Source organism: Ailuropoda melanoleuca, chromosome 2 (genome assembly GCF_002007445.2).
Source record: "Ailuropoda melanoleuca isolate Jingjing chromosome 2, ASM200744v2, whole genome shotgun sequence".
In the NCBI taxonomy this organism is placed as follows: Eukaryota; Metazoa; Chordata; class Mammalia; order Carnivora; family Ursidae; genus Ailuropoda; species Ailuropoda melanoleuca.
In genome coordinates, this window is record NC_048219.1 from 4,961,447 (window position 1) to 4,986,929 (window position 25,483).

The window sequence follows — 25,483 nt, forward strand, 5'->3', positions numbered from 1 at the left end:
CCTACAGAGCAGAAGTCAACACCCCCGCAGCTGACCCCTTGCGCCGGGCTGGATCAGGAGATTCAAATCTCAGCCCCGGTCCAGAGCGAGACTGGCCCTCACCCCCTCACCCACCTGCTTCCTGCAGATCTCTCCTGTGCACACCCCCAAACCACGTCCAGGGTGAGGCTGGTGGTGCCCAGACCCAAACCCACAGCACCACAGGCTTCCTGGGGGAGGTGGCATGTCCTGGGCACTGGCTCTTTAGAGGACAGTTTCAAAGTTCCCATCCAGTCCCCTCCCGGCATGAAACTCGGTCATCCCAGCCTAACCCCTTGTGTGGCCATCCATTTCTGAGACCCTGAGCCCATAGCACCAATATGAATAAAGGCTGGTTGGGGAAACAGTCCTGTTATTTATTCAACCCTTCATAAATGTCCGGGGCTGCACTACGCACTTTAAATACATCTCATTTTAATCCCAAACAAACCTATGAGAGAGGTCCTGTGATATAGATGATGGAAACTGAGGCTCAGAAAGGTTAAGTAACTAACCCAATGTCACCCAGCTAGAAAGTGGGGGGGGCAGGATTAGAACCCACTTCCTATAATACATTGGCCTCCCATACCCACATTCCCTGTTGGTCCCTCTCTGGTGTTTCCCTGGACACAGTCCATCATACCCCAGGGAGACACTGTCCTGAGCAGCAAGGTGGCTGCACTAGGCCAGGCATGTGGCAGGAATGTGTGCTACCCTACTCAGCCCTGCGAGCCCTCCTTACTCCCCTTGCCCTGCTCAGACCAGGACTTCTCAGCCCTAGAGTAGGGCTATTGGGTCCCCTCTTGACCCTCGCATGCCCAGCACCCACCCTGCCATTCAGAGCTGGGCAGTCAGCCCAAAGTTCCCCTGGGGATTCTGTTTGCTTCCAATTCCCCAGGCCACCAGCAGATCTATTACTCATCTCATTTCTATTATTCATTTATTCAGTGGGTTTAGGGGCAAGCAGGAGGCCCTAGGGACTCAGGAGTGACCAGATCGGCTGAAGGCCAGGCCCAACCTCTGTGTGGACACTAATGCCTTATCAAGGCTCTGGAAAGGTCAGCACCGTGGAGGCCTCGGGCTGCTGCACGTGGCTGCTGTGGTCAGTGCTGGGGCAGGAGCCAGTGTCCAAGGCCATGCCTGTCTGCCCTGGCATCAGTCCCTGCTTGCCAGAAAAGACTGGAAGGAGAGGAGGAACTGGGAGCAGGTAGGTCTGGGGGGGGGGTCCCCTGGCTCTGTGGCAACCACAGGGACAGGCAGGCCGACCCTCTGGAAGCCTTCACATCGTCCCCCAACCCCACCACATCCACACAGTTTCCCTCCACCCCTCCTTTACTGGCCCCTAAGTTGTGGAGGAGGCAGAAGGACCCCAAATATGAATAGTCAGACCCAAGCATCCCTCCCCCGATGACCACGACCATCACTGAAGCCCTTGGGCACCCACACTCCTCCTTGCCGCCCATTTGTCTCCATTTGCCACTCATCACCCCTTCTCAGGGTCCCCATGTCCTGAAAGCACCCCAAGGCTTGGGAGTTAAAGTGACCACTCCCTTCACCCCCTCCCTGCAATTGCTTGCTCCTTTTCAGAGGTGAGCCCTGTTGACAGCCTGGTATCTACCCTACAGATCCTTTTCTGTGCATTTAGAAAACTTACATGGATATGATTTAGATCTTCACCTGCGAGGTTTACTTTACATAAATAGGACCATGCTATACCCGTTTTTCTCTAAATTGACTTTTTTTTAAAAGCAGTGTGAATATCTTTCTGTATATACAGGTCTATCATCACAATTGGTCACTGTTGCAGATTTTATACTGAAAACAAAACAAAACAGAAAGGCTGAATCACCCAGATGCCATAGCTTTGTTTCTTAGCTATGTAAATTAAGAAAGCAAAGCCCCCAATATGGTATTTTTCGTATCCTTTTCCTAAGATTATCAAGACAAAACTGAATAGAAGGTGTACGCTCGTTCAACCACACGCACATTTTCTAACAAAGCGGAACTGTGCTATTTACACTGCTCTATAATTAGCTTTTCCATTTAGCAGCCTGTCCCGGAGATTTCTCCAGATGAGTGCATTCTGATGTTACTTGATCCTTCCACCGCCGAATGTGACTTCATTGCACGGATGTGCCGTACCGTACCCACCATTCCCCCTTGGACGGACCTTTGAGTTAGTTCTAGGCCTTTGCTCTTGCTGAAATGAACAGCCTTCCATACATGTCTCTGTGCCTTCCTTCTGACGTCTGAAGTCTGAGGGGCTGGGCACGGTTTGGTGAGTGCGTGTGTTGCAGGGAGGGTGGTCAGAATGTAAGGCCGGATCTCCCCCCTTAACCATATCCATAAGTCTTACTCCTCTGGGCAGCACAACTGTTAGCCTGCCAGAGACTCAGAAAGCCTCCAGGGACCAAAAATAAACAAGGGCGCTCCTTTGCCCGCGTTTAGCAAGCACGTTTACAGAGTTGCATTGCCTACAGTGACCACAGCCCAGGTTTGGGGCGAGGTGGGAAGCAGCCTCCACACCGTTCCTCCCACACCCCCTTGTCCCAGCCACCCTTGCCATTCTCCCTCCAGCTGTGTGGACACCTGACGCAGGCTGCCTGTGTGGCCCTGGCACGCCTCAAAGACCAACCGGAATGGGGCAGGGGGAGCGCTCCAAGGCACGGTCTCTGGGGTCCAGGCGGCCACTCAGCTGCTTTTCTGTCCAATTGCGTCAAACCGATGCTAAGCTCGAAAGCTCTAAGATTGAAGCAGGAAAATTGGGTCCACTATTGATGCTCGTCACTTGGGTGGCTTTTGTGACCCACATTAGCGACCACCCAGCCAACAGCTACTGCCCTCAAACGAGGGTGTGTGGTGGGGAGAGGTAAAGGGGTGAAGATAAAGACAGAGGGGTGGGGGTCAGGGTAGAGGGACAAATGACCTCTCCTTTGCCCCCAGAAAACTTTGCAGGAAAAAGATTTCCTGGTAGGAAAAAAGCAATCAGAGAAGGGCAGCCATGGGAGCCCCTAGGACCTTTGTTCCCATGGGATGTGGGGAAAGAAACTCAGGCCATTTCCGTGCGTGTCTGCCTTCCCGGCAACCGGCCTACTGTGTGTAGGGCCAGGGTGTTCTTTAAAGTCTATACTATCCTAACCACGTTCAAACTCATGTTCTAGAGACAGAATCCTGGACAGTCAAGGCCAGGGCCTTGGAGACTAAATAGACCGGCAGCACCCAAGGTGGCTCTGAGAAGTGGATTCCTGAGTCACCCAGAGTGTCTGACTCGGCGTGTCTGGGGTGGGGCCTGAGCACAGGGATTGTGCGTAAGTTTCCACTCTCAAGACCCTTAATTTCTAACCCAGTTGTGTTCTCTGGAGTCTTGGTAGTGGCAGAGACTCCTGCAGGGGTGAAGGGGCTGACTGGTGGGATCCCAGGCTCCTTACCAACTGGGGTGCTGTCATTCTCGTCGTTTCTATATACCGTATTGCCCCTGTTGGAAGACATCTTCGATTGATTTTAAGACACACCATGGTTTTATGCACCGCAAAGAAAAGTACTGCCAGTTAAACTAAACAAACTATAGATTACAGAGTTCATCTCAATTTCAGAGATGTGAAAGGTGAAACGTGCATTCTAGAAGCCACAAAATAGTGGTATTGCGGTCATGCCCTTCACTGACATCCTACAGCTCTTAGGGAAGTCTTTTCACCTCTTCCGCAGGACCCCGAGGCCCCAGGTCCTCTGGCCTCTGGCCTAGATCTCCAGTCACCTCCCCAAACCACTAACCTCTTCTCTGCGCTCTGCTCTATGGCCATCTTTCTTCAGGCATTTGTATCCTTCTTGTCCCCTCCCACCACAGGGCATTTGCACAGGCAGTGCCTGCTTCCCTTTCTTTCCTTAACCTGAAAAACACAGCTCAGTTGCTACTTCCTTAGGAAGACCTTTCCTGACCAACTTTCCCAGGTCACACCCCCACCCCCGGCCACCACCATTCTACTGTCTCGTGTCATGTTCACAATGCTGGTCTCATTGGCAATCTCACCTTGTTGTATGTGATTAGGTGACGAATGTTGGACCTCCCTGACTGACTGTAAAACCCATGCGAGTAGGGACTGTCCTGTTTTGACTTCGAATCTTGCATCAAACACTGCCTGGCACATAGTAGGTGTGCTGCGAGCTACACGTGTGGGTCCCCGGCCCCTCCAATAGGGAGCTCTGGGTTTCAGTACCTTGAAAGAGGCCATACCGGCCCATGCCGGCCTCATTGGGTTGGTCATGGGGATACAGACATGGCAGCTGATGGCAGATGACCACACGCAACAGTTGCCCCACCTCTTCCACCCTGGCTTTCAGCCTGTTTGCTCAGCTGCTCCACGGAGCTCAGTTCTGCTTTCCTGCTCCTCCCCGCCCACCCCCACCTGCCATTCACTCAGGACCAAACCAGAGACGGACAGAGGAGAGGGGCAGAGACCACCTGCCAGTCTGTCCACCAAAGCTAGCAGGGGAAGGAGACGCTGAGAACGGGACCAAGGAGAGATAGCTCTGGAGCAAAGCGCTATCAGGAGTCTAGGAGTCTGGCTTCTGCGTTTGAATCATTGCCCAATACGGGCGAGTTCAATTTCTCTGTGCCTCAGTTTCTTCATCTGTGAAATGAGGACAAGAGTAGCTTCAAAGGGGGGTTTTAAGGAACGCAGAAGGCACTGGGCTTGATTGAGTTCCTCTTTGGTGAGCATGGCAGCAGGGAAGTGCTTAGCACACAGCCCCCCCTCGTGCAGCGGTGCTGCTAGCCCCCAGCTTTGCAGCCAAGGTCTGGTCCCTAGGGCCTGCTGAGCTCTCATCGACCTGGCTGCCCACATTGATCTGACCAGGGCCCCCTTGGGAGCCCCTGCTGCATGGACAGGGCACCCTCTGCCCCTGGATGGCTGCCCTTTGCCAAGTTCATGGTCTGGAGCTGCCGACCAGCTGGGTCTCCTGCTAATGAGCCTCTCGCCCTGGCCAGGTCAACCCCCCACACTCTCCATCAACCCCTGACCTTCCCAGGGAAGCCCCTCCTTTCACTCCTGCTTCTCTGTGGCTGCTGCTGCCTGCTCTGGGCTCTCCCTGTCTCCGGCTGTACTACAGCTACAGCCCTTGAACCCCAGCGGCTCCCCCTTTGACATGTGAGTTTCAGGGCCAGGGCTGCGGACTGGGTTCAGCTCTCAACTTGGTCCCTTCCGAGCTATATGGACTGAACGTTTGTGTCCCCCACCCTCTAATCCATTTGTCGAAGCCCTAATCCCCGGCGTGGCTGTATTTAGAGACTGGGCCTCTTAAGCAAGCGATTCAGGCTAAATGAGGCTGTGAAGTTGGGGCCCAATCCAAGAAAGTTGGTGCCCTTTCGAGAGGAGACACCAGAAAGCTCATTCTCTCTCTCCATGCACGCACGGAGAAGAGGTCACGTGAGCACACACGAGACGGCAGCTGCCTGCAAGCCAAGAGAAGAGGCCTCAGAACCGACTCACCCTGTGGCCATCTTGATCTCGCATTCCCAGCGTCCAGGACTGTGAGATACACATTTCTATTGCTTCTACTGCAATATTGCTTCTATTGCAAAATTGCTTCCACTGCAAAATGCCCTGTGGTATTTTGTTATAATGCCCAGGCAGACTAAGGCACTAGCTTTGTGGCCGTGGGCAAGCTCCTTAGCCTCCCTGTGCCTCAGTTTCCTCTATGTAAAGTGGAGATTAGAGCGCCAACACTAGGGCTGCTGTGGGGACTCAACGGGTTGAGACTACAGGGGTGCATGACTGCGCTCCATCTGGACAGGGCCCCTTGCCAGCAGAGACGGTTACCACGCTATCCCACACCCGGAATGCCCTCCTCCCTCCCCAGTCTGGGATCCAAATTCTTCTCTCCCACCCAGTCCATGGCTGGAGCCCCTTTCCTGGCCTCCCGCCCTGTCCCTTACTCCCCAGAACAACTTGAGACCCTCTGTATGCATCGGAGCCTGGACCCTTGGCCTGAAGGACCTAGGATTCTTCTCTTCTTAGATGGGTGCGTCCAATCTCCCCCCGCCCCCCGCCAGGTGAGGTAAATGGTGGAAAATGAGATAGGAGCGCAGGCGAGGCCCACCCTCCACCAACCATACTCCACTCCCCGCAGCCAGGTGGCCTCTATCCCAGGCCAGAGCACTGGCAAGGTGTCTGCTTGGAGCACAGTCTAGAATCTTCTGAGAGCCAAGCTTCACCAAAAGCCAGGCCAGGAAACAGTCCCCGGGGTTGGTTTGACAACACGGATCCCATGGACTGAGCACTTTGCAGTGTCCGTGCACAAGGGTGGGGACACCCTGCTGCCAGGTCCTCTGGGCAGGTCATGACCCGCTACATAGCCCTCCGCTGAAACGCCACCTCCCAGCTGCTCTGCACCGCCTCCCTCCCAGCGTTCATCCACAACTGGCATGAGAAGCTGCCTTGGGAAATCCGTGAGGGCACCCATGGAAGGATGCTGAAGACACGAGCTGCCCCATCACTCAGCAGCCCTCTCCACAGAGAGCTGGACTTCCCCTGAGGAACTGGTGGGCTTCCTCCTTTCCCACACCGACAACGATGTAACCGACCATATCTTCCTTTTTGCCTTGGCGGCTGGGAAGCTCAAAGTCAACTTTGGAGCTCAAACTAACTTCCTTCCTTCCTTCCTTCCCTCCTTCCATGTCATGTGCTCCGTCCCTGCCCTAGGAGCCTGTTCTAGAACAGGGAAGATAGACACACAAAACAAAGAACCCCAAATATATTCATTATAAGGGGACAAGCAGGAGTGGGTGGCAGGACCACATATACCAGGGGCCTCACCCCATCAGGGTCAGGGGAAGTCTCTCCCAAGGGCATGGCCATGGAGCTGAGGTCTGAGGAGTGCGTGGAAAGGTAAGGCGTGAGGAGCAGAGGGCGGCAGCAGGGGGACCGGCTAAGGCCCTGCAGGAGGAAAGTGGCACCGGAGGCCCAGAGCGCAGAGATCCGGGTCAGAGTGGCTGCCAGGCGGGAGGTCAAAGATGAGGCCGGGCCTCACAGGCCACACTGATGGGCTTATGGTTTATCGGGGGCCTGGAGGCTAAAATGATATACGACATACAATAAGGCATGTGTTTTTGCAATATATACAAATCCCCTGTTGAAATGAGGAATCCCGACAGGCAAAATCATGCCCATGGGAATGAGTCTCTGGATTATCTTCTTCCTGAGAGAGGCAGCAACCTTGGCCCTTCAAGGGACAATAAGGATGGTGTGTCTGCGTGTGACAGAGGCGCAAGAGAAAATCAGATGCTGTGAGGGATGGGGATGGGCGTGGAGGGAGGCAACACTGAAAGGGGCAAGGCAGTGAGGAAACTTCTGTGCTGGTTCAGCTGTGGACTTCAGCTGTGGACACAGCATCCTGTGACCCCCATCCCCCACCCCGGGCCTTGGTTTCCCTCTGCAGAGGACACACAGGCTCTACCAGGGCCTGCCCAGTCAAACCTGTATGCCTCGAGAGTGAGACGCAGAGCTGGTCAGACAGAGCCCCTTCACAGAGGGCAACCAAGTCCAAGATCAGGGTCCCCAGAGTGCTTTCCCTCGCAGCCATCTCCCAGCCCCTGACCCGCCCTCCCCAGAAGTGGAGAATGGCGACAGAGAGTCGTGGAGAAGCCATTAGGGCCTGGACTCCGTCACAGACTTAATGACGTTGTGTGGCTTTAAAAGCCAGGCTGCAGTCCTGCTCTCGTGCTCCCCGGAGAGAACCCTGCACGTGGATCCCAGCAGGACCCTGGGGCAGGAGGCCTCTCAGCCTGCCCCAGCCCCGGGCCACACCTCTCCTGGCTCAGATACCTCCAGAGTTTGCCTTGCTTTCTGTGAGAGAGAGGCTGTCCTGGATCTCGACTTCCACATTGGATCCAGGGGGTGAAGCAGGGAAGGAAGTGATGGAAGGAAGAAGTCTCGAACGGGCTCTGGCCGTAACTTGCTGTGTGACTTTGGGTAGGTCACTTCCCACTCCTAAGGCTCAGTTTTCCCATCTGTAAAAGGAGTGTGTTATTTGGCCCTCTGATAAGAAAACGTCAGGGTGGGATTGGACACGCAAGAGATTTCTTAGGGGAAATGGCTGGGAAGGACAACAGGACAGGAAGGGCCCCCAGACGGAAACAGGTTGGACACCTCTACCATGCTCAGGGATTGGGTAGATGTGGCCTGGCTGGTGGTGGATTTGGAGATGTGGCGTTCGGCCACTGGGCCCCCCACAGTAGGATCTCCCGAAGGCAAGCCGAACAGTACATGTCTGTGGCCACCATGGTGGTGACCCAGTCCCCGCCTGGCTGTGCCTGGGACTCTGGCTGAGCTTCTTTGTACCCCGGGAAGTGCCATCTCCATGGAGGGACTGTGCCTGTTATGTCACAGGAGCCGGTGCAGACCCAGCCCAGGGGAGAGGCCTCTGGTGAGGATTTGGGACAAAGCTGGAGAAGTTAGGGCGGCCCCCTCAGCAACCCAGGAGAGCTCCAGGCCCAGACTGAGCCCCCGCTGCCCCTCAGGCCACACCATGAAGGCTGAGGGCAAGCAGAAGTCAGACCCACGCAGGCTTGGAAGGTCAGGAGAAGAAGCTGGATGAGGCTTCACTCCGGGGACTCGAGGGAACCGTGGAAAGGCCAGACCAGCAGACTGGCTTCAGCTGACCCGGTGGATCTGCGCTGGGAAAGCCTGGGACCCAGGGCTATAGGAGTACAGGTGGCCAGGCCTGGGGCCAGCGCTTCCCATCCCCCCGGCCGCTCTGACCAGAGGGTTTTTCCAGCCTTGGTTGGGCCTGTCTGGGCCTCCCCTGGAGACTGCTCTTACTTCTCCATTCCCTGGCGGGCCGGCCAGCATGTGGTGGGAGAGCAGCCCCCAGGCTGGGCTGTGGGACTCACCATACTGACCACACTCCCTCTGCCAAACCCCAGCCCCGGTCCCCCTTCTTGAAGTCACGGCAGAAAGAAGGCCCAACTTCCTGAGTGGTCGCCCTTCTCCTGGGCCTTCATTTGCCGGCACACCCTGTAATCCCCGCTCAGGCCTCGCCGAGCCCCAGCGTCCCTGGGCGGCTCACGGCACCTTCTTCCTCATCATGACAACCATTTAGGGAGCCCTTGCCATGTGCCGGGGACCATGTTGAATGCTTTCCTAAATTCCCTCCTTGAAATTCTATGGCAACCCTGTGAATGATAAAATACTTTTATTTCTATTTTACTGGTGAAGAAACGGAGGTCAGAGGTTCACCCTCTTGTCCATAGCCCATTAGTGGTGGAACTAGAATTCGAATCCAACTCTCTTAGATCCAAAAGTCACGAGTAATGAAAATTTATAATCGTCCCTCAAATCGTGCCCTTCTTGACCATTCCCAAGTGCATTTCATTTCATCCCCAGACCATGCTTGCGAAGGACATTATTCCCATTTTGGAGGTGAGAAAACCGAGACCAAAGAAATGCAAGGCCTGAAACTCGCACAAGTGGTCGGAGTCAGAGTGGAGAGGGCCTGGGAGGGAGTGGGGGCAGGGAATCCCAGGTAGAGCCTGGCTCTTGGCCCACTGCCCTGACCCCCAGAGGCCAGCAGCTGAAGATGGGGCACCACCACCCCAATCTCTAAGCAGCCGTGGCCTGGAGGAGAGTTATCCTTGCGACACCTTCGCCTCTCCCCCTGGGTAGAGACGGACCTGAGTTGGCCAGTCCATCCAGGTGGAGGCCTCCCCACAAGGGTCTGAGAGCCAAAATTTGAGGAGAGGCCCTCAGGGCACCTTTAGAAGGTCTTTCCTATCTTTCCTTTCAAAACACATGTTTCCTGTGTGATTACAAAAATAACCTATGCTCGTTGTAACAGTTTCCCACTCGGGCCTAAGCCAGTTCTCTACCCCAACCCGACCCTTCCCCGGAGAAGCCACCTCATCATGGGCCGCGGTTTGGTCTGGGCCGTTCCAGCTCTTCCAAAACTTAGTGAGATGTGTACGGTTCTGTTCTTTCTCTTCTAAATATAGGCTCAGGCACATAGTGGCAAATTACTTTTTTCAGTTAATAGATTGACTCAATAGAAAGCATACAGTAATGGCATACAGTTTGACCTGATTCTGTTTAGGCGTCGGAGGGATTGGTGGATTGTTCTGGAGCGTGCGTGGTTCTCATCAGTGGGCAGTGACGTGGCTCCCTCTTGGTGAGCCGGCTCAGCCACTTAGCTGCTGAATGACCTGGGACAGGTCAGCCTCTCTGGGTACTCAGTTTCCTCGTCTGGAAAATGGGGATAATAACAGTGCACGTACGTAACAGGGCCCTTGTCATTCAATGAGTTAATATATATAAAGCACTTAAAGCGGCCTAGCAGGTAGGAAGTCCCGGCAGATATTTCTAGAATTGGGATGGCCAGGTCTTGAGGTTTGTGCCTTTTTAATTTTTACCAGATTCGGCCAAAGAGTCCACCCCCGCCATGCAGGGCAGTCCCCTCCTTCCAGGAAGGCACTAGAATCACAACCCACTCCCCCCACCCCCCACAATGGGCCTCATTGTTGCAGTTGAAACAACGGGCTTTCCCAGCTGTTCCCCGGGCAGAGCCGCAGACTCCTGTGCTTCCAGGCCTTATACCTAACCAGACCCCAACCCCATGCAGACCCGCACATCCCACCTTCCTTCTTCCAGGTTCATTTTGCCCACGAACAAGCCCTCCGTCCTTGCTGTGGTGTAGAGGAAACAGCCCAGTGCGGGGGTCAGGGGAGACCCCCCTCAGTGGCCCACTCTGCCCCTCTGGCCTTGGTTTCAGGGCCACGACCAGGGTGAGCCAAGCCGGGGACACTCACTCTCAGGCTCCCGCAAGCACCAGGCTAGCTCTGGGCCCCTTGCCTGCCTCACCCTAGTCCTGGCCCGGCTCAATTTGCTTAACTTCAAAGTGGGAATCCTAATGGCAGCCTGGAACCGCAGGAGCCGACTCTGAGAAGCCGTTCAGGGAGCGGAATACACAGAGGCCTTGCAAACTCTCGAGTGCTAGATTAAGGATCGTGGAACAAGGTGGGTGGGAAGCAGGAGGGTGTGATTCTGGCGGCAGGAACTTAGAGACCCAAACCCGGGGCAGCTATCCCAGGAGGGAGGTGTGCGACAGGATACCACACTGACAGAGGGCCAGGGACTCACTTGGAACCTCACTCCTTCCTACTCCGGGTGGGTACCCTCTGCCCTTTATCCCCAGGGGAGCGGCAGCCCTCTGGGCACAAAGACTTTGCAGCAACCACAGCCCCTGGGACTTGCACAAGGTTGGAGACCCAAGACAGAGAGGTCAGAGAAGAGGTTGGTCTCCACCTCCAGCCGGTGCTGAGTTAAGCAGACTCTGCCTCTGGGGCCCTGGGCAGCCCTGGATGGGCCAGGCTGCAGGACCCTCTCCACCCATCCTGCACCTGCCTCTCTCTCAGGCCCCTTCCCCCTCCATGATGACAGCTGGGCCCAGCCCCATTAGCACCATTTTCACTAACAGCTCCGAGCTCTGGGGGCGGGGGTGGGGCTGATGGGCTCCCCTGGGGCCCAACCCTCTTTGCTACCCAGCCTCCACCGTCCTCACCAGAGAGGCCACAGTCTTCCCTGCCCTTCCACCCCGAGCCCTCGGTGGGTCCCCCAGGCCCTCCTGGGGTAGCCAGGCTCCCACCTCAAAGCTGCCCTAATAGACCTGGCCTTGGGATTGGGGGGTCAGCTCCAATGTCACAACAAGACCAAAAATAATAAAAGCTACCTCCTAAGGAGGGAAGGTTTTCGGTGTGCCCGGCAGCTCCTGGGCATTTATGTACGCAGTAACTTGTTTACCCCCACGGCATTTCTGAGGAGAAATTAACTGTACCCATTTGATAGCTGAGTAAACTGAGGTTCTTGGGTTGGGAGCCCCCAGAAGCAGACCTTGAGACACAAGCGTACTGTGAGGAGTTTACTCAGAAGAGACCAGGAGACACTGGTGAGGAAGAGGGGGAATGAGATGGGCAGGGAAGAGAGACATGAAAGCTTTAGTCTCCAAGCAAATTACCCCCTGGGCAACTGGAGCTTGATCCCCTCGGGGAATCTGGGAGACAGTATAGAATATGCCTCAGAATTATCCCAACCAGAGGGGCGCCTGGGTGGCTCAGTTGGTTGAGCGTCCAACTCTTGGTTTTAGTCTCAGGTCCTGATCTCAGGGTCGTGAGCCTGAGCCCCACACTGGGCTCCCCGCTCTACAGGCAGTCTGCTTGAGATTCTCTCCCTCTCCCTCTGCTCCTCCCCTACTGAATTCTCTCTCGCTCAAGTAAATAAATATTTATAAAAACAAAGAATTATCCCAACCAGAGGATGAAGGAGCTGAGATATTTGTCTCCCAACCCCCTATGTGTCATTGTCAGGGCTGCTTCCAAGGGCATCTGTGCTCCGTGTCAGCCACCTGGCGCACAAGCACCTCTCTCACGCAGCCGGGAAAGTCCTCAGGCGGAGTCACAGGGTTTCAGCAAGCATCCCCGAGCGTGAAGAAGTGCATGCCAACGGGACATGACCAGGTATCCACAGATTCTTCTCCAAGGCTCAGAGAGGGATGGCCACTTGCTCAAGGTCACAGAGTTTGTCAGTGGCAGAGTCAGGATTCAATCCTAGGCCTGTCTGATCCCAAATTTTAGTCTCTAGGGAAGGACCAGGACCAGGACTAGGGATCAGGTCCATCTGATGTGGGCTGTGCAGCTCAGCGCCACTCTCTGCCATGCCAAGGAAGCCTTGACCCTTGTCCAGGAAGATTCCAAGAGCGGCACCAGCAGACTCCTATGTTATATGAAATTCTTCCTTGTCCCCATCCTGGCTGCTGGGATGTGGGGGACCTCAGGTTCATTCTGCCAAAGGGAAGCCAGAACCCTCCGGGGAAAAAGCTGACAGACGGCAACGCCCAGACAGAAGGGTGAAGGACTGGAGGGAATAAATAAACGAATGCAATAAGCCAACAGGGTCTCACATCCCCCAGCCTCGCATCTTCTCCCACGGTTCCGCCCACCAAGCCCCAGAAAAAGACGGCCCTACCGTCACCACCTGCAGCCCACAGGTGGCCAATGCATCTTGTTGCTGTGAAGATTATAAAACATCACACCAAAGCCCACATTCTCAGCTTCGCTTGCAAAAGCAGGCGCTCTGGCCAAATGCGCCCACGCTCCCGCTCCGTGCTAGCTGAGGCGCGGCTGTCCCCTGTGACCGGGCCTGGGCTCTCCAGTTTGTCACAGTCTCCAGCACTCCCCCTTGCCTCCCTGATGCTGAAGCCAACGTCTGTTGCCACCCTGCAGCTTGAGCTATGGTTTTAATGCCCCCCGTGGCCCCTGGGAGCACGGAAGTTTGAAAGAAGAGTACTAAGACTGGCAACTTAGGGCCCTGGGTTTTGACTCGCTGTGTGACCTCCAGCAGGTCCCCCCACCCTCCCTGTGCCTCAGTTACTTCCTTTGTGAACTGAGGGGCCCACAACTGCAAAGCGATCACATGCTCTTGGCGCTCCAGAGGTGCACACAGGCGCCCGGCACGTGGGCTCCTCAGAATGCTGCCCAGCAATGGGGACGCCCCCCTCAGACAGACAGCTCACAGCTCTCGGGTTCCACGAGCTTGTCCAGCAGGTGGGTGACGGGTCTCTGCTTCCACGGGTCATCAGTGGCAGAGCAACAGCTGCAGCACAAGGCAAGCCACTCGCCACAGAAAAACTCTAACCGCCGCCATTGGTTTGGACGCGCAGGGACTTGGGGAGAGGTTGGGTCCCGCAGGTCAGCCCCCCGAAGAGTGCCTGGCAGGGAGCGCAGCGCCTGGGCCGGGAACAAGTGGTGGCCGGGCAGGGAGGGGACTCTTCCAGCGGCTCCTCTGAGCCTGGCACTGTGCTCGGAGTCCACCCGGTCACTTCCCGGGCGGGAGCGAACTTTGTCATCATCTCCGCGGTCACTACTGCCACTGCGGTTGACCGAGCACGCTGGTGAGAGCCTAGCTGTGAGCCTGACCGCCGCCTTCGTGGGATCACCTCCCTGCTGGAGCTGTTGTGAAGATCACACAGTAACAAGTCCAGTCGCGGGCTTTTGACGGGCCCAGCCCGGCCTGGGCTCCTTTCTCATGTGACAGGGCGTGTGACCGGGCTCACTCACCACACGACGCGCCCCTGACTCCTCACACCCACAAGGGCACCCACGCCCATTTCCACACTCACTCACACCCGCCCTCCTCATCACCCCGCCGCCCTGCAGGTGCACCACCGGCCCTCCTGCCTGAGGCCCCAGACGCCCCTCCTCCCGCTCCCCGCCTCCCTGGTGGCACTCCCAGCATGCCCCACAGCCAGCCCGTGGCTCTCAGTTGGGCTGCCTGAAGCCACAGCCTGCCCTGACTCCCACAGCCAAATCGAGTCAAAGACCAATTAATATTCTGATACCTGTGGCCGGCTGGAGTGATGCAGCCCTGATGATTTCTTTTTCCATTTTACTCCAACTGTGGTTTCGTTTTTTTCCCAGCCCTCCTTTGGTCAGTGGTTTTAGGGGCACTAAAGTTCACTTTTGTGGGTAACCTGCACTGTTAGCTGTTGATTTAATTAACTCAGCCTTTCTCTTCCTTGACCAGAACATGGCCAGCCGGGCTGCTTTGCAGACACCCATTTGGACAGCCAACGGCCGGAGGCGTCTGGCGGGAGAAGCGTGTGGTCCCTGGCAGACACTGGCCAGGCCCTTGGTGGCTGTCAGCCACTCCGAGTTTTCTGGAGCACTGCTGAGCCACTATCCCATGAGGCTCCAAAGAGTTCTGCTTCCATTCGACAGGTGGGGAAACGAAGGCTCAGAGATATGAACCCAATGACCGCGGGTCCCAAAGCTAGCACCACGCAGAGCTGGGCTTGCAAGCCAAGTACGTCTGCTTCCACAATCTTCTGCTTTGGAGAGACAGTTGAGTCCCCCAAAAGGTGTCCCATTGAAGGAGAGGTAGGGAGAAGGCCGGAAGACACATGGGGGTACCACAGGAGAAACAGGAGGGAGGGAGGGATTTTGAGGAAGACGCTAACGGAAATCAGTCTCCTGGCCTCACTCCCGAGAGTCTTCTTTATGATGGAACACACCAGAATCTCATCCTCTGAGCTCTCAGAATCCTAGCACAAATCTCTCAGTGGTCAAGTGAACGTTCAGCCCTCAACATCCGGCCCTCAAAGACGTGTGCCCAGTGGGCAGCTCCGGCCCCAGAGGACCCTCAGGGGTGGAACCACCTGACGCAGGAGGGGGACCAGCGCAGACCTCGGAGCAGCTTGTGACCTGGGAATGTGTGAGCAGCTGAGGCCAGGGAGGGGATGAGAATCACGGGGACTCACCGAGTGACTTGGGGCATGCCCCTCCCCATCTGTGGCCCTCACTGTACATTCGGGGATGCAGTCAGTGAGCAGTGGCGGCCCTTCCAGTCTGTGCAGCTGGTGTTCTAGGGAGCTCTGGCAGTTCGACATCTCGAAGGGCTCCAGCCTTGCACACAGATCCTCCTTTCTTCTCCCCTTCCCACTCCACCTCCTCCAGGAAGCTCCCCACCCCTCACCCACGCCCATTCCCTGGCTCCCTGTCTAAGACTCTGTGGACTTTGTTGTTGTTGTTGTTGGGTTGTGGGGTTTTTTGGGGGGGTTGGGGGTTTTTTGTTTTTGTTTTTTTTTTGGGGTTTTTTTTTTTTTTTTTTTTTGCCACCAGGGTGAATTGTCAATTGATTTGTTATTTATCCCACTGACAACAAAGAGAGTGAAAAGGTAATAATTCTGGGCCCTGGGGTAATTCAATTCCTGTAGCACCGTCAGCTACATTAACTTACTTCCTGGATCTCAATTCAATTAGAGCAACATTCCCCAGCATTAATAAATCAATACTCATGCCATTTGGATATATTTTGAATGTCTTTCATTATACATTGCAGGTCGGGGATGGCTGCTGAATTGGAAGTTAATGGGACAGGACAGGGCAGGTGGGGCTGCCTGGGGAGAAGCTTCCAGCCGCTTGCTCTAATTGCCTCTGCTGCAGAAGAGGGTGTTAGTAAAACAGAGGCCTGGTTAACTGAGCAAGCCCGTTGGAGTTAAGGCGAGTTGCAGCTAGGGTGTGGGTGGGAAGAGCCGCAGTGGGTGAAGGGATTGTGTTCACCCGCTCATGTAGCCATTCATTCATTCATCCTTCATCCCTCCTCCCACTGTTCTCACACTCTTCTCCAATCCCTCCTCATCCTTCCTCCAACCTTTCTTTCATCCTCCTCCTAGTCTTCCTCCTGTCCCTCCTGCTTCCTTCCATCCTTTATCCCTCCTCCTACTCCTCCTCCCATCCTTCCTCTCATCCTCTCTCCAACTCATTCTCCCATCTTTCTTCCCATCCCTCCTCCCACCCCCATCTTTTCTCTAACCCCACTCCCACTCCTCCTCCCATCCCCATCTTCTCTCCATCCCTCCTCCCATCCCTCTGTCCTTCTCCTTCTCATCCCTCCTCCCACCTCTCTTCCCATCCCTCTCTTCATCTTCTTCCCAGCTTCCTTCTATCCTTTCTCCTCCAAGTCATTCTCCCATCCGCTTCCCATCCCTCCTTCTATCCTTTCTCCTCCTTCCAATTTTCTTTCCATCTTTAATCTTCTATTCAATATAGGCCAGGCCCTATACTGACTTCTGGGCTCATATAAGTGTTGTGTCTGTCTCAGAGATCCAGACATCTAAACAAATAATTACAACACATTGTTCAAGAGCCCCAGCATGAGCAATCAATAACACTTCTGCCGGAGAAACCAGAGCAGAACTCAGAAATGAGCCAGAGGCAGGAAGGTCTGCCTCTAGGGACTGGGGAGGGTGAGGAAAGCCTCCCCAGAGGAGGTGGAAGCTGGGACAAGGTTTGAGCATGAGGAAGTTCTGTCCAGGTGCTCTGAGAGAGATTAAGAACTGCAGAGAGCCCAAGGTAGCTGAGGACTGCAGGGAAGGGTCTCTCAATCGTGTGTATGGAACCAAATCCCTGGGAAGTACATAAAAATATGATTTCCCGGGATCCTCCCCTGGGGAGTCTGACCCAGGAGGTCTGGGTAGGGAGTCAGGAATCAGGGTCAGTGTCTATGTGTCTACAGCACAAAAAGCGCCTGCTCAGTGAAAAGAGCCGGCATCTCGGGCTGGCCACAGCCGGCTGTGTGGCTGAGCCAGTCCCTGCTTTCTCGGATCAAAGCTCTCATCTGATGATGTCTGTGTACTCACTTTGACAAATGAAAAAACTGAGGACCGAAGAGATAAGGACGGGGCCACAGGTGCAGTCTCTCCCTTCTTTGCATGGAGGCACAGGGCCTTTGTACCTGCTGTCCCCTCTGTTTGGGTCACTCTCACCTCCACAGAGCCGTATGTTTGGCTCCTCCCCTTCTGTACATGCTATCTGTTGCTGTATAACAAATGACCCCAAAATCCAGGGGCTTAAAACAACCAACGTTTATCATTCTGCAGTTTCCATGAGTCCAGAATCCGGGAGGGGTTGATTTCTGGCTCAGGTTCTCTGAGGAGGTGGAAAGCAGAATGACAGCAGGGGCCGAGTCCTCTGAAGGCTTGACTGGGTCCGCTTCCCGGACGACGCGCTCCTACGGCGGTGGGCAGGAGGCCCCAGCTCCTCGCGGGCCGTTGCAGAAGGGGCTGGTTCCACACTGGGTGGGCCTCTCCGCAGAGCTGCTGGGGCGTCCTCGTGCCATGGCGGCAGGTGATCTGAGAACCAGCGAGCAACATATTTATAAGCTATCCACAAGTCAGGTGCCATCATTTCCGGCATGATCTACTTGCTGGAGGGAAGTCTCCAAGTCCAGTTCACACTCAAAGGAAGGAAATGAAGCTCCATCTCTTCAAAGGAAGAATATCAAAGAATTTGTGGACATATTTTAAAATCCCATTATCTTCCTTTGGGTCTCACTGAAACATTGCCTATCGGAGATGCTCCCTCTGACACATCGGTCTGGAAGAATCCCCACCTCTCACCGCTGTCTTGCTCCTCCTGTTCTGCCTTTGTTTCCTCCATGGCAGCTGCCGTCACCTGACAGCCTTGTTTTTTCTTAAGATTTATTTATTTATTTGAGAGAGAGAGAGAGAACACACAAGCAGGGGGAGGGGCAGAGGGAGAGAATCTCAAGCAGCCTCGCTGCTGAGCACACAGCCGGATGCGGGGCTCTGTCTCGTGACCCTGAGACCATGACCTGAGCCAATATCAAGAGGTGACTGCTTAACCCACTGAGCCACCCAGGCGCCCCAACATCCTTCACTTTTAATTGTTAATCTTGTGTATTATCTGTCCCTTTCCCCCCAGGGCAGGCTCCACAAAATCTGACACTTTGTCAGTTTGGGTCACTGTTGTAACCCCAGCACAAGAATGATCCTTGGCACCTAGTGGGTACTTGGTAATTACTTGTTGAACGCAAGGATGAAGGTGAAGGAAGAGAGAGAGATGCTGACCCGCCTGGGTCTTCCCTGCCTCCGGAATCCAGCCCTGGTTGGGCCCTACAGGACCTGAGACCTCATCCTGGGCCAGGCTGGGGACAGCCCGGCCTGAGGGTCTGTTCTGGTCCCAGCTTGGCCATCAGGCTGTGGTGTGATGCCAGATGTGTCCCTTGCCCCAGCTGAGTCTCGGTCTCTCCCACTGCCGGGAGCGTGCTGGATTTCTTCTTCCACTTAGCAAGTATGTCCCAAGCACCTGCCAGGTGCCACACAGTGTCCTGGGCATCAGACGAACATGGCACCTGCCTTCACGGGGTGAGCCTCTAGAGTAAACCTCTGAGGGTCCTTCCAGCTCCCCTGGGCTCCTGTTCTGCCCTCAGTCCTCCGGCAGATGCTGCTATGGACTGAATTATGTCCCCAGAAATAACTTAACATGATAGGTCCTTTGGGAGGTAATTAGGGTTAGATGAGATCATGAGAGTGGGGCCCTCAAGATGGTATTAGTGGCTTTTTAAAGAGAAGAAGGGAGAGTGATCACTCTTTCTCTCTCCCTACCATGTGAGGAGGGATGTGGCAGTCTGAAAGCCAGGAAGAGGGCCCTCATGAGGGATCCATTTAATTGGCTGGCACCTTGATCTTGGACTTGCCAGCTTCTAGAAATGTGAGAAAGAAATATATATCGTGTAAACCCCCAGCCTATAGTATTTTGTTACAGCAGCCCAAGCCAACTACTACAGATGCTGATGGCTGAGCATGTGAGTCCAGAGATTGGGCTGGGATATTTAAAAACCCAGACTCTCCTGAGAAGAGGCAGATAGCCACTGGAGGGAGAAATCTCTTTAAAGCCAGTAATGAGGGGACTATGGAGAACAAGCTCATGCTCACCTCCGGGCCTTTGCACATGCTATTTTTCCTGCCTGGAGCTCTTTTTCCCTATTCCACACTCCTATCACTGGCCAGCTTTTCCTTACCCTTTGGTCTTGGCTCCAATGCCAGCTGCACCCGGAAGCCTTCTCTAACACAGAGTCTGGGTGAGGACCCTCTGCTGGTTCCCAGGGCCCCCCGATGTCTTATATGAATACATTCTCCACACTAGACTGCAAATCTTCCTTTGCTATATTTCCACTCAGCACTTCCCATGAGCACCCCAAGGGCAGGACCCCAAGCTCAGATCCTCAGGATGGGGCCCAAGCTCACCCAGGTTACTTTTTTTTTTTTAAGATTTTATTTATTTATTTGGCAGAAAGAGAGAGAGTGCACGCTCACACAAGCAGGGGAGACGCAGGCAGAAGGAGAAGCAGGATCCCCATCGAGCAAGGAGCCTGATGTAGACTCGATCCCAGGACCCTGGAGTCATGACCGGAGCTGAAGGCAGATGCTTAACTGACTGAGCCACCCGGGCATCCCCAGCCAGGTTAATTTCTTTAACCAGATCACACAGCTGGTAATTTTCCAAGCTGTGGCATAAACCCATGCCTGTCTGGATGTCAAGTGTGTGCTCTTCGCCTCTCTTTGCTCTACGCATACACGCTCTGAAGCATTTTCTCCAGCACTCACTCCTGTATCTTCATGAAGAACAAGTCTGTTCTCATCTCAAATGGAGGAAGGAACCAAGGCCCAGAGCTCACCCACATCCAGCCTGCCCCGACCCCAGCCCCGCTCACTTGGAGGGAATCTGCTTTGGCCCAGTGATATATCAGATACATTGTGGGGAGGTCCCCCTTCTGTGCTGCACTGAGACCCCCACTTACGTGCTCTTGTTTACTGTGCCGAAACACAGGGGGAGAAGCTGCTATCAGTCCCACCCATTTCCCAGGTAAGAAAACAGAGGCCCAGAGATGCAAGGTCCCTTGTCTACTCTCACTCAGCTAGTAAGTGGCAGAGCAGGGATTTAAGCCCACGTCCATTCTGCTTTTATCCGCTGAGCCACAGAACTGCTTCGAGGTGCTGAGTGGGAGTCAGGGGCTTTAGACTGGGGCTCCTCTCTGAGGCAGTGACACCTGAACTGTGGCCTGAGTGACCAGCTCCTGGACACTAGGGGACAGGACAAGTGTGAGAAGTGCAGCATTTGAAGAAGAGAAGGAGCATTTGGAGGGGCAGAGATTGGGGGTGGGGGAGAAAGCCAGGCTGTGTCTCCCAGGAAGGGGGCCAACGAACCACTGCTACCCCTGGGCAGCTGGCCTATTAGTGCTGGAGGGAACTCGATCCAGGGGATGGATGGATCCATGAACCGGGAAGAGAAGGGGTGCACTGGGCTGCTGTGTCCGCCAAGGCTCCAGGGTGAAGTCCTCGGAGTGAAGGCAGCCTGTCAGCGAGACAGAGCCGGGCCCCAAGACCGCACCAGGCACTGGGCCGCTAGCGGCTGCCTCTCCATCCGGCATACGTGTAGCTCTGCTGCCCCTACGGCCTGCCTGGGCCACTTGGGGGCTGTCATTCAGGGAGAAGGGACTTGTTCCCAATGCCCCAGCTCAGGTGGGAGGATTGGGACCAGCTGCAGGGGTCTGAGGCCTGACTGTCCCCCTTTCCCATGTCAGGCCTGGGCCAGACCAAGGCTTCTTGGGTCCTCAGTAGGCCCTGGGAGAGAAGCCTGCCCAGGGAAGAAGTAGAGATCCAGAACTGAGGCCACAGGCCCTCTCCTTCTGCCCATCTTGGCTGTCCCTCGCTAGCCATATCTCTGCCACCCCTAGATCTTTGGACAGAGACTGAGCAATGTTCTCAGGGCAGAACATAGGACAGGGCCAACCTGGTCCCTTTATGACTTGACACAGGCGTTACCACTCCTGGGTGGTGATCAGACCCCCTGGGCTAGGTCCCCGCAGGGACCACAGAAGGGGCAGTTGTCTTGTGTCTGTCTAAATTTCCCTCTGAGGGCCCTGAGGGGACAGCACAGGACAATGGGAAGCACATGAGCTTTGAAATTTAAAAGAAAAAACAAAAAATCTGGGTTCAAATCCTGGGTGCCTCTTGTGTGACCTTGGGGCAAGTCACATGAACTCTAAGTCCTCAGTTCCCTCATTGGCAAAATGCGGGTGCACTGTGTGCCCCCAAAGCTAGTTAGAGATCAGTGGAGAAGATGATGAGGAGCCCATCAGATATTAACTTCTTCCACCCATGTCACTGGCCAGCCGTGTGTCACCCAAGATAAGACTGTTACTCCCTTGGGGCTTCACAGAGTCTGGGAGCTGAAGGGACTTAACTTCAAGTTTCACGTAATGAGCCCATGTTTGCATGTAATGATAAACTGAGGCCCACGGTCAATGCCAAGCTGAACTGTGGTCTGCAAGAGGCCACAGCCGTGCAGTCAGAATCCCAGCCAGGGGCTCATCCCTAGGTGCTGGCTCTTCCTGTCACCTGGCTGCGAGACCCTGCACAAGTCCCCTTTCCTCTCTGAGCCTCGCTGTCCATCAGGATCATGAGGGGTCAGACCAGATGTTTTCTGAGGATCCTTCTTATTCTGTGTTTGCCAGCTCTGGGATTCCATGAGTCAGATCAGTAAGATTGTAGTGTTGGCCACCTCTGGAACCACCAGGGTGACTCATCTAAGAAGTCAGATGGCTCAACCTCCTCTCTCCAGGCTGGGTCACATCTCCTGCCCTTGCCTGTGTTGCTCTCTCTGCCAAGAACACCCTTCCCACTCTGCCACAGTCCTCCATTCACACCGTAAAATGTCACCTTTGATATGAAGCTTTTCCTGCCTGCCAGTTCCTCATGTAAAACTAATCTTCCCATCATGCTTCCCAAGCCCCGAGCATACCCCCCAACATTAGACACATACCACTCTATTGCCCTGATTTATGTGGGGGGGGGTAGGGGGAGCTCCTTGAGGGTAGGGCTGGCTCTGGTCCATTTCTGTGTCCAGCCTTGTGTCCCGTGCACAGTGAGCAGAGAACAATCTACTGAATGAATGAATGAATGAATGAAAGAAAGAAAATGAAAGGAAGGAAGGAAGGAAGAAAAGAAGGAAGAAAGGAAGAAAAGAAGAAAGAAATAGTCACAGTCTAAGGCAAATGGCAGCCAGTAGGCCTTGCCCCTGTGTCTTGCCAAGAGCCAGTCCCCAACCCAGCCCGTGTACCCCGGTGAGCAGCCCAGGCCCACCTGGCCACTGGAGTCACTAATGAGCATTGATTCTGATCGGTCCCATCCATCATGCCGCTGGAGCTCCTTTCCTTAAAGAACATTAGGGAGCAAATGTATCATTGGTGACTGGAGGCCCAATAAAGCAGGCACCTCGCGAAATTTAGTATTCAACTCGTAAAGGCCTTAAAAGCATTTTTCAATTATGAATGGCCTGGGGGGAGTCGTTCTTTCTTCGCCAGGGGATGAATAAAGGTGGAAAATAATAGCATATCAATATTGTTGCAACTTAGCAGGATTAATCTGGGAGAGTTAAAGTCGTTGCTTCTCTATGCCGCCTGCCGGTTCAGGTGCGCTGGGAAGGACTCGGCCAAGGTGATCCTCGCCAGGACGCCATGGGCGGGACTGCATCCTGGTGGATCAGCCCCTCAAGCACCTCCCTTCTCGCCCGCCCCGGCCTGCCCTGGCCCCAGAGCACGTCCTGGCCCCAGAGCACTCGCTGGCCCTGAGCCATTCTTCTTACCCACGTGGGGCCTCCAGGGCTGGCCTTCTCATAATGATCTCTAAGCTTCATACCATGCTGAGGGCTTAAAAGGGGTCTTTATCCTGATTGTGGTGATGGCTGCGCAAATCTACACATGTGATATAATTTCATAGAACTACACACACACACACACACACACACACACAAACACACAAGACAGAAAGAGTTCATGTAAAAGCCGGGTGAAGAGTACAATTTTGTTCTATTTCTAGAACTTCCTATGCATTTTAAACTATTTCAAAATAAGAAATTATAATCAAAACACAAAAAATAAGTTAAAAAATGTAAAAGGGGGTTCTCACAGGAACAAAAGAAATGGACCTCCATCCATGGAAGGATAAAAAGGCAGGCAGCTGTAGGAAACAACGTTGCATCATCTGGGGTGGTAGGCAGAACAATGCATCCCCTCCAAAGATGTCTGCCTCCTAATGCCCAGAACCTATGGAGAAGTTAGGTTACGTGGCAAAGGGGAATTATGGTTACAGATGGACTGAAGTTCACTAATCAGCTGACCCCAAAGTGGGGAGATGATCTTGAATTATCCAAGTGGGCCCAATATACTCTTTTAAGTGAGAGAGGGAAGCCTCAGGGTCAGAGAGAGATTTGAAGATGCTACCGCTGACTTTGAAGACAGAGGAAGTGGTCATTAGCTAAGGAATGGGGCTGCTCTAGAAGTTTGAAAAGGTGAAGAAACACAGTCTTCCCTAGAGCCTCCAAAATGAACTCAGCCCTGACAACACCTCGACGTTAGCCCGGCGAGACCCATTTTGGACTTCCATCTTCAGAACTATAAAATAAATATGTTTCAGCTACTGTTTGTGGTCATTTGTTATAGCCAATAGGAAACAAATACATCTAGTAGGTAACATTTTTGAATTCAATGTGCAGACACCCTAAGATTCAACAATTTCACTCCTAAAGGAAGTCTGATCTGCATGAGGTTGTAGGTGTGGTGTAGTCAGCTGCAAGAGCGTTCACACTAGCATTATTCAAAATAACCTAACTGGAAATGATCCAAATGTCTGTCAGTAGGAAATGGGTAAATCCAATGTGGTAGATGCCTTCAATGGAATATTATACAACAGTGAAAATGAATGAATTATAGTTACACACAAATGCATGGAAGAATTCCACAAGAAATGATAAATGTAAGTCACAGAGAAAGACATATAGTAGCATTCATTTATATAAAGCTCAAAAAGACAGGGGCGCCTGGGTGGCTCAGTCGTTAAGCGTCTGTCTTCGGCTCAGGGCATGATCCTGGCGTTCTGGGATCGAGCCCCATGTCAGGCTCCTCTGCTGGGAGTCTGCTTCTTCCTCTCCCACTCCCCCTGCTTGTGTTCCCTCTCTCGCTGGCTGTCTCTCTCTCTGTCAAATGAATAAATAAAATCTTAAAAAAAAGCTCAAAAAGACAAAGCTAAAAAATATATAACTAAGGGCTGTATTTTTAAAATTTTAATTCCAGTATAGCTAACATGTAGTGTTATATTAGTTTCAAGTGTACAGTATAGTGATTCAACTATTCCATACACTCCTGGTGCTCATCACCACGACAAGTGTAATCCTTAATCCCCATCACCCGTATCACCCATCCCCCTCACTCACCTCCCCTCTGGTAACCACCAGTTTGTTCTCTAAGGGCTGTCTTTTCAAAAAGTAAAACCAGAAGGAGAAGAAAGAATGATTAATACAAAAATCAGTATGTTAGTTACCTCTTGAGAGAAAGATAAGGTTGAGACCCACAAGGAGTCTCAAAGGTATAGCAATTTCTTGAGCTGGGTGGTATGGACATAGGCATCCATTGTATTACATTATATTATATTATATTAATTATATTATATTATATTATTACTTAAATTGTATGTATATATTTATATGCCCTTTTGAGTGGATGGTAGAGTTCACAATAAAATATTCTTTAAGTCCTTGCTTTTGAGCATTCATTTGATCCTTTGTCACTACACTATGAGCAAGGCAGGACAGAGGTCATTACCTTCATTCTACAAGTGGGGAAATTGAGGATCTGAGGGGTTAAGTGACTTACTCAAGCTCACTTGCCTACTTCCCAAGCTTCATCTCTATCCATTCACCCCATCTCCTGTGCTCTGGCTTGAGTTCAAGAAAGCAATGAGACAGCAGGAAAACATGAGACTCTTCCTCGCTTTTGAATTTCAAAAAAGGGAGTCAAAACCTCAAACCATGGACTAATTTTGGAGATTATGTAAGCAAACTCCCCTGTCCCTCAGATTATGTACAGATTTCCGAGCTGGTGTAAATATAAGCATGTACATGTGCATAGCAGCATATGGGATCTGGGGAGTCAGAAGTCGTGAACGCTGCTGTAGAGACTATGGCTCTCTGAGAAAGGTGGACCCCATACTATATTTCCTCTGGGCCAAGTATTACCAGCAAACTTCATAGGTTCTGAAAAATCTATAAATCTCACTTCCAAGGAGA